The 9,963-nt window shown below is 43.8% G+C and overlaps 1 non-coding gene across 1 annotated transcript; it reads right to left on the reverse strand.

Annotated features, from left to right (window-relative positions):
• Nucleotides 1-5,302: 5,302 nt before the first annotated feature.
• LOC125123860 (U6 spliceosomal RNA) lies at nt 5,303-5,409 on the reverse strand. Its single transcript, XR_007134229.1, has one exon. It is a non-coding gene; the product is annotated as a U6 spliceosomal RNA (small nuclear RNA).
• Between the last annotated feature and the right edge of the window lie 4,554 nt (nt 5,410-9,963).

Raw genomic sequence — 9,963 nt, forward strand, 5'->3', positions numbered from 1 at the left:
TGGTTTAATCCCTGGCCTGGGAACTAAGATCCTATATCAAGCTGCTGCACACCACGGCATTAGAAAAATAGGTAGATAGATAGACAGACAGACAAGCAGATAGATAAGTGGATTTTTATTATAAAGGCCCTATGGGATCTCATAGCACTGAGTCCAGAGAGCAATCATTTTCCAGGAAGAGACTGGGAGCAGGAATCAGAATGTCCTCATAAACTCTCCTTCATGCCTCTGAGTTCTTCTATCCACCTTGTTTTACTGACATTATCAGTAACAGGCCCCTCTCCTCAGCCCACTGGGTAAGTGGAGTAAGACGACTCCATCACAGTTTCCACGTTTTAAGTTACAGGTCCATTTTTTTTGCTTGTTTGTTTTTTGTTTGTTTGTTTTGTCTTTTTAGGACTGCACCCATGTCATATGGAGGTTCTCAAGCTAGGGATAGAATTAGTGCGGTAATTGCAGACCTACACCACAGCCACAGCAACTCAATCTGAGCAGAGTCTACAACCTACACCACAGCTCACGGCAATGCTGGATCTTTAACCCACTGAACAAGGCCAGGGATCAAACCTGCGTCCTCATGGATGCTAGTCAGTTTCATTTTCACTGAGCCATGATGGGAACTCTCATGTCTGTTTTTTCAGACATGCTATTAAAAGAAAAGGTTTTTTGGCCTTATGTTCAAAATTCAAGCATGGATTTGGAATCTTTCATTGTGATACCATAAAAATAAAGATAAGTTAATTGTTGAAGTTCTTTTGTAGCTATGGGTTAAGGATCTGGTATTGTCATTGCTGCATCTGGGGTCATTGCTGTGGTGCAGGTTCTATCCCTGACCTGGGAATTGCCACATGCCTCAGGGGTGGTGAAGAAGAAGGAGGAGGGGGAGTAGGAAGAGGAGGGGGAGGTGGAGGAGGAGAAAGAAGACAATATTTTCTTTCTTTCTTGTTTTTTATTAAACCTCACCAACACTATGTTGTGTCTAGAGTCTGAAGTAACTCAAAGATGCAGTGTGACCAGGAGGGCTTGGAAAAGCAGAGGCAACCAGAAACAACTCCCAAACTCCGGAGCTACTGTGTAGCAATTTTTTTCACTTAAATATAGTTCCATATGATTTTATTATATTTAAAAATATTATTCTGGGAAGGATCCATAAGCTTCACAAAATTGCCAGGCAGCCACTCAAGAAAAAAAGGGTCAAGAACTCCTTTATTTGGCATGTTCCAGACAGAGGCCTTTCCACCAGCTCCCATGATCCGTGTGGTGTGTAGGGGCCTGGGCTCTTGCCCTAAGCCAAGACCCATTACTGAGTGTGTAAGTCAGATATGCATGGATATAAGATTACAGGTCAAAACCACAAGAGGTTTTTATTTTTAAAATAATTGAAAGAGATGAGACATAGAAGGACAGCTCTATGTGATTTCTATCACTCTCACCTTCTGAAATTAAACTCGTGGTTTCCAATTAATTGTGACAGTTGGCTTTTGTCTTCCTTTTATACATTTGGGGATTCCAAAAATAACCTCACGAAGCAACACTGACACGAATTTTTAATAACCAAGGTGGCTGAGCAACAAAATGCCTGAGTAGATGATGTCCCTTTGGCATGAGTCTTGGAAGTCAGTACAGAGATTTCACCTGATTTTCCTCTGTCCTTGGCAAGGAGTGAAGAACTGACCCAGAAGAAGGAAGGGAGGGTGAAAAATAGAACAGCTTGTCAATTGTTGGTCGAAAAGATGGAAATTGGAGGAATTCCCATGTAGTGCAGTAGGTTAGGATCTGGCATTGTCACTGCAGGGGCTCAAGTTGCTGCTGAGGTGCAGGTTCCATCCCTGACCTGGGAACCTCCACATGATGTGGGGTACAGCCAAAAATCAAAAACCAGAAAAAAAGGTGGGAAGTGGAGGTGGGGAGTGGGTGAAGGCATTGACCCTGAGGGTGAGCATAGGGCCAGAGAGATTTGCCAGCCACATTTTGTCACCAAGGTCAAAGCAGGAAACAGAAGTCATCTCAGATGGTTCAGATGACTTGGCCACAATGCAGGGGAGGAAGCAGGGTTACAGGAGCTTAGGACAGAGGACCCCACATAGCAGTGACTCAGATGAGGAGGCCACAGTGCAGGGGAGGAAGCAGGGTTACAGGAGCTTAGGACAGAGGACCCCACATGGCAGTCACTTGCTGTATCTGATGGAACTGCTGTGCGGAGGCAAGCCCGCTCCTGACATCTTCGGAAGCCAGGCCATTATAGACAGGTTAATGTTCAACCAACAGCTATCCGGGGGAGGAAAAAAAAAAAGCCCTGATTTGTCATGATTGCTGACTTCTCTTCTATAAATACTCCCACCATGATGATCTCAAGCTACTAGCCTGATGTCAGTGAACAGAGAGTTGGAAAGAGATGCCTACAATGGGCTGCAGGTGCAATGTGAGCTGGACCAGCATGCTACTGGGCTGGAGAGACTGTCAAATGTGGGGGGGACACATGCCATACACCTGAACATTAAAAAGCTACAAAGCAAGTTTACACACTATGCCTGTTCTGTGCTCCTACCTTGATAATCACAGTAAATATCCTAGTGCCTCATCGAGAGCTCTTGTATTAGCCAGGCTTCTCCAGAACCAATAGGGTGGGCTTATATAACAGAGAAATTTATTTCAGGAAATTAGTGCCTGGGACTACGGAGGTTGGCAAGCCCACAGGCTGCAGTGCAGCCATCAGGCTGAAGACCTAGGGAAGAATCTATATATATATACATATATATACATACACATATATATACATATATATATACACATATATACATATATATATATACATATATATATATATATTTTTTTTTTTTGTCTTTTTGCCGTTTCTTGGGCCCATCCTGCGGCATATGGAGGTTCCTAGGCTCGGGGTCTAATCGGAGCTGTAGCCGCCGGCCTACGCCAGAGCCACAGCAACGTGGGATCCGAGCGGCATCTGTGACCACACCACAGCTCACAGCAACGCCGGATCCTTAACCCGCTGAGCGGGGGGGGGGGGGGGGGGGGGGGGGGGGCGGGGTGTCAGCCTTTCGTTCTATTCAGATCTTCACCTGACTAGATGAGGTCCAGCTACCATATGGAGGGTCATCTGCTTTACTATAAGTCCAGTGATTTAAATGTTACCCTCACCCCCCACCACACACACACACACACAAAAGGAAAAGGAATTTTTAAAAATTAAAAAAGCAGAATTCCTATTGTGGATCAGCAGTAATGAACCCAACTAGTATCCAGGAGGACCCCTCCACTCCCCCACCCCCGAGGGTTTGATCCCTGGCCTTGCTCAGTGAGCCAAGTAAGGATCCCGCATTCCTGTGGCTGTGGCTTAGGCTGACAGCTACAGGTCCAATTTGACCCTAAGCCTGGGAACTTCCATGTGCCATGAGCGCAGCCCTAAAAAGACAAAAAAAAAGAAAGAAAAAGAAAAGAAAAGAAAAGAAAAGAAAAGAAAAGAAAGGAAAGGAAAGGAAAGGAAAGGAAAGGAAGGAAGAAAAAGAGAGAGAGAAAGGTAGGTAGAAAGGAGGAAAGAAAGAAAAAGAGAAAGGAAGGAAGGGAGAAGGAAAGAAAGAAAGGAAGGAAGAAGGAAAGAAGGAAGGAAGGAAGGAAGGAAGGAAAAAGGAAAGAAGGAAAGAAAGAAAGAAAGAAAGAAAAGAAAGAAGAAGAGAAAGAAGAAGAAAAAAGAAGAAGAAAGAAAGAAAGAAAGAACGAAGGAAGGAAGGAAGGAAGGAAGGAAGGAAGGAAGGAAGGAAGGAAGGAAGGAAGGAAGGAGGAGGAGTTCCCGTCGTGGCGCAGTGGTTAACGAATCCGACTAGGAACCATGAGGCTGCGGGTTCGATCCCTGGCCTTGCTCAGTGGGTTAACGATCCGGCGGTTGCCGTGAGCTGTGGTGTAGGTTGCAGACGCGGCTTGGATCCCGCGTTGCTGTGGCTCTGGCGTAGGCCGGTGGCTACAGCTCCGATTGGACCCCTAGCCTGGGAACCTCCATATGCCGCGGGAGCGGCCCAAGAAATAGCAAAAAGACCAAAAAAAAAAAAAGAAAGAAAGAAAAAGAAAAGAAGGAAGAAAGAAAGAAAGAAGCATTCTCAGAGAGAAAAATAAAACCAATCAGCTGGGCTTGATGGTCATATAGACTCAGGCCAAAGCCATTGTTAGGGTTTCTTGGCAACATGCTACCTGACAAGAAGGTGGAGAGAATGGGGCATCAAAGAGGAAAGAGATGGAACAGAACAGGTGGAAAGATACAGAGATGAGGCACCACGAAACTCTGGAGACAGAGAAAGTGGCTGCCAAGTTGTGTATCCTGTAGTTGCAAGTCTCAAGTTTCCCCAGGCTTCTTACTTGACTGCATCTTTACTTGAGTTAGCTTAGTGAGTTTCTCTTCCTCCTACTCATTGTTTTCCAAGACAGCCAATTGGTGTCTGTTCTTTACAACTTTGCTTCTATTTTTACCCATGACACAGGATGTGGGTTTATAGCAAACACTCCATTTTTACACTTAAAAAAAAAAATGGTATAAGTCATTCCAGGAACAGGTAAAACTTTCCTTTTTAACAGAATTCTCAGAACTCTCCTCGGGTTCTATATAACAGATTTTTCCCTCTAGTTTTCAGATGCTAAAAATATTAGTGAATTAATTTAAACACCTACCTGTTTCCACTTTAGGGCTATTACGAATAGTACTGCTGTAACATTCTTGGTGTGTCTGTGGTTGGACATACGCAAAGGTTTCTGCTCTGAATCTACAGAAGTGGGGATCCCTGGAGTGTTTTTTAGTTACATCCCTAGCAAGGGGACATTGATTCAGCCCCAGTAATGGACAGAGGACAGGTAGTGGGCTTCACAGCTTTGCCCACTCTTAAGGGAAGCTACCTGAGAGCAGGATGTAGGCTGATGCTGAAAAGATACAACTTTTAAATCTTTAAATTGTGAAACAACTTCACCAGAAGAGATTCAGTAATCCCATAACTGAGCTCTGCCTGGAACAACTCAAGCCTTTCTACTTCACTATGCATCACAACGTCCAAATTCACCAAAAGTAGGTCCTATTGTATTTTCTCTTTCTTTATCTTTTTCTTTCTTTTTTTTTTTTTACTAAAGTATAGTTGATTTACAGTGTTGTGCCCACTTCTGCTGTACAGCATTGTCACCCAGTCACATGCAGATATACATTCTTTCTCTCATATTATCTTCCATCATGTTCCAGCTCAAGAGATTGGATATAATTCCCTCTGCTGTACAGTAGGATTTCATTGACCATCCATTCTAAATGTATTAGAAAAATATGGAATGCTTCACAAATTTGCATGTCATCCTTGAGCAGAGGCCATGCTAATTTTCTCTTTATCATTCTAATTTTAGTAAATATGCTGCCAAAGCAAGCACTATATTTGCTTTTTTTTTTTTCTTTTTCTATTTTAGGACTGCACCTGCAGCATGTGGAAGTCCTAAGGATAAGGGTCAAATTGGAGCTACATTTGCCTGCCTACACCACAGCCACAGCAACTCGAGATCCAAGCTGTGATCTACACCACATCCCGAAGCAATGCTGGATCCTTAACCCACTGAGTGAGGGCAGGGGTGGAACCCAAGTCTTCATGGATACTAGTCGGATTTGTTTCTGCTGCGCCAAAATGGGAACTCCTATATTTGCTTTTATTATTTGGAATTTTTTTTTTTTTTTTAGGGCCCCATCCGAGGCATATGGAGGTTCCCAGGTTAGGGGTCTAATTGGATCTGTAGCCGCTGGCCAGAGCCAGAATCCGAGCCGCGTCTGTGATTTACACCTCTACACCACAGCTCACGGCAATGCCGGATCCTTAACCCACTGAGTGAGGCCAGGGATTGAACCAGCAATCTCATGGTTTCCACTGCACCACTACGGGAACTCCACGATTTGGAAATTTTAGAGCTGGGTGTTGCACTCTCAAGGTTTCTTTCATTATTTGATTTAGCATTAGGCTTTGCTCTGGAGATGGGAGACTATTTTTCATTATTGATACCTTTCCTAAGCCTTTTGGGTCAAATATTATACTCTGAGAGGTGGCATCACAGAAGTAGAAATCCTGTTGGGAGAAGATTGCTGTGGGGTTCTGGAGAATCTGTGCTTACCGTTGGGTTGTATTTTTATACCGGGTTCTATTTCAACCTCCAAGGGTGCATTAGGCAAAATAAACTGCTCACTGAACATCTCTGGAGGCACCGACATGCTTTTCCACCTGAATATTTTTCCTTCTGTATAGCATTCGTTCTGACCTAAAAGACACCAAGCAGCTGCCCAAGAGAGTACAGGCCACTGATTTTTTTCAGTAACTCTGAAGAAACAAGTAGAGTAAGCATTTTTCTTCCCATTTCATCATGGGGGAACCTGAGACTCAGAAACCTTATATAACTTTCCCCAGATCACACAAATAGAAGTGGTATTCAAAATTTGGACACTGCTCTCTGGGCACTAAACCACCATGAAATGCCCCAAAACAGCATTCAAATATTGCCTGGGTCCAAATGATCTCACCAAGCTACGTCACTGGGCAAAATCGTTGTGCCTCTATCAGCTGTATCATTTCACAATATTCATTAAGTTCTGATCATGTGCAAAGTACTGAGACCCATTTTAATAATTGGTCCATATGGGCCAAACCATCAAACTCCTGTTGGTAGACATAGTGATATTCTCTTCCCCTTGCCAGTCAGGTTCATTAGCTTCTCATGGGTAACAGTTATCTGCCTAGGTATGATGGAGTACTATTTAATAAACTGGCAAAATTTCTCTCAAAAGTGTTTTAAGAAATGTCCCTTGAGGAGCTCCCTGTCTGGCACAATGGGATGGTCAATGTCTGGGATGAAGATTTGATCCCTGGCTTGGTCCCTTGAAAGTCCTTTAGGAAAGTTACCTTTGAAAGTCCTCCAGAGACACACCACGTTGGAGACTGACTTACCCAAGGAGGGCTGCTCAGCCAGTTCTTCTTCCAAACCTTCTGTTCCTTGTGTTGAGTACAGGTTACGACAGAGGCTGCTGTAGGGTCATCTTTCATGAAATGTATACTAGCATCATATTATGTTCGGTGAGGTGTTCACACCACGGGAGCAAAGGCAGAACCAAGATGGGCTTAGGGAGTGTTCCCGTTGTGGCTCAGTGGTCTAAGAATCTGAAATAGCGTCCATGAGGATGTGGGTTTGATCCCTGGCCTTGATCAGTGAGTTGAGGATCCTGCTTTGCTGCAAGCCGTGTTGTAGGTCACAGATTCAGTTCAGATCTGGTGCTGCTGTGGCTGTGGCTGTGGCGTAGGCTGTAGCTGCAGCTCAGACTCCACCCCTATCCTGGGAACTTCCATATTCTGTAAAAAGAAAATAAATCAATACATAAATAAATACATACATAAATAAAAGACGGGCTCGGGGAAGAGCTGCTGACTCTGCCATCTCCTGTGGACAGTGGAATGGTGAGCAGAGCCACCCAGGCCATTTAAACTGTTACGGTCCTCCTGTACCAGCTACGTGTCCATATGATGCAACACCACTGTGTTCAAACTCTCTCCAAAACTTTGGCCACTGTTTTTCTCTCTTCGATACTCCAGTAGGATGCCTTAGTTAACATCCTTTTGCTGTAGGTATCAGAAGCCAATGTAGATTAAAAAGGGGGAATTATAAAGATATTGAGCTGTCAGGCCAAACAGGAAGATGAACATGATGAACACTGATTGCTTCCCTTCCCAGGGTACACTTCCCTCCTGCCCCCTTGCCTGGCATCCCAGGTTTCTATTTAGGGATCTGTGGGGTTCTGGGAGCACTCACCCCAGCCCTCTCTCTAGGTGTGGGAACATGTAACCCAGACTCATCCAACTCCCCACACCACTTGCCACAGTGATTGATGCAAAGATGGTCATGCAACTTATGTCCATCCAATCAGCATGACTCAGGGGTCTGTAATAGGAATTCTGGATCTCTTTCCTCTTGGATAAAAGAAAGAAAGCACATAGCTCCGAGAGTTTGTGGCAAACATTTTGTCATGGAGAAGAGATTAAAAAAAAAAATCCAGGTCCTTGGAGATATTATTGATCCACCTAATCAATAATCAAATCTTTCCTGAAAAAGAATTCCTTTGTATATTCGGTCATATAAACCCATAAAATCTCTCTCTCTCCCTCTCATTCCCTTTCTTTGTTCTTCTCTCTCTCGCTCTCTTTTTTTTTTTTTTTTTTTTTTTTTTTTGCCATTTCTTGAGCTGCTCCCGTGGCATATGGAGGTTCCCAGGCTAGGGGTCGAATCGGAGCTGTGGCTGCTGCCCTACGCCAGAGCCACAGCAACACGGGATCCGAGCCACGTCTGCGAACTATACCACAGCTCACGGCAACCGCAGATCCTTAACCCACTGAGCAAGGGCAGAGATCAAACCCGCAACCTCGTGGCTCCATTCCTTAACCACTGAGCCACGATGGGAACTCCCCCCTCTCTTTCTTTCACATTCTCTCTTTACTCCCTTTCCCTCATCACCTCCTGCCCTATTTCTTACCCTCCTTTCTGTCCTCTCCTGTCCTTTCACTCTTCAGACCATGTTTACTGACCATATAGACAACATGGTTCCCTCCAATGACTGATGAGTCCTAAATTCACCTCAGTTCCAGTAAACAAGCCAGACTGAATTCGAACGTCTTCTACCAAGATCACATTTCTTGGATTCAGGTATTTGATTGGCTCAAGTCTTAGTAACCCCGAGGGAAGGACAGGAGAGTAGAGACATTCAAGAAGCAGAAGGACATACAAACTCCACCGTCCATCCGTTACATGGAGGGACGCTGGACAGAACTCACACCAAATTTGAATCCTAACAAACGCAGTGAGTTAAGAACCCCACAATTAACTGAAGGTGATGACATATCTTTTTAAGCAGAAGATTTGTTGTCAGCAGATACCTTTTCCAATTACTTGGTTTTTCTTCAACAGAAATCAGATGAAAAAATGTTCTTTTGAAGAAGTGTATGTGGTGAAGATTTCATTAAGTAAACCCAAGGCAATTCCTAGAAGCCTTTTGAAAAGGAAATCTAAAATTTCTCTGACCACAAGAGTTGAAAGATGGATGGCAGGAAGCAAATGCTGAGAGAAGAAATAAGAGTAGCATTTGTGTTTGGGGACTTCTATTCAGCTGAGCGGCTACAAACGATTACCCGTTGATTTAGGAAAGATCTGGTCTTTAAAGTTATAATTCTTTCACAAACAAAGTGCTCTGAATTTCTTTAAATCTGGCACATGCAAAAAGCTAATGGTTCAAGACTTTGTGTTATGATTATCCCACTGAGGTGGCCGACACAGTTCAGGAATGTTCTGTGCTTAGCTGAACTCATTCTTCTAGTTAAGAAATATTTCCAATTCTTGTTTATTTCAGGTTTTATGGGGACAGGACAGCTTTGAGCTCCAGAAAATTTTATTTGACTTTGTCTCAAAATGGTATTCTTGAGTTCCCTGGTAGCCTAGGGTTTAAGGACTTGGCATTGTCACTGATGTAGCTTGAGTTTGATCCCTAGCCCAGGAATTTCTGTGGGCTGCTACGGAGATGGCCAAAAAACAAAAGAAAAACAAAAACAAAAACACAAAAAGATATGCATTTTTTTTTTTCTTTTTAAGGCTGCTCCCATGGCCCATGGAAGTTCCCAGGCTAGGAGTCAAATCAGAGCTGCAGCTGAAGCCTACACCACAGCCACAGCAATTCCAGATCTGAGCCACATCTTGGATCTACTCTGAAGCTTGCAGCAATGCTGGATCCTTAAACCAGGGAGCAAGGCCAAGGATCAAACCGCATCCTCATGAACACCATGTTGAGTGTTCTTAACCCGATGAGCCACAACAGGAACTCCCAACAAAAAGGTATTCTTAATGAACAGATTTTTTTTTTCCCATTGATACAAAAGACTGCGTTTTGAAAGATATTTTAAATTTCTGTAG

The sequence above is a fragment of the Phacochoerus africanus genome, chromosome 3 (genome assembly GCF_016906955.1).
Source record: "Phacochoerus africanus isolate WHEZ1 chromosome 3, ROS_Pafr_v1, whole genome shotgun sequence".
Classification (NCBI taxonomy): domain Eukaryota; kingdom Metazoa; phylum Chordata; class Mammalia; order Artiodactyla; family Suidae; genus Phacochoerus; species Phacochoerus africanus.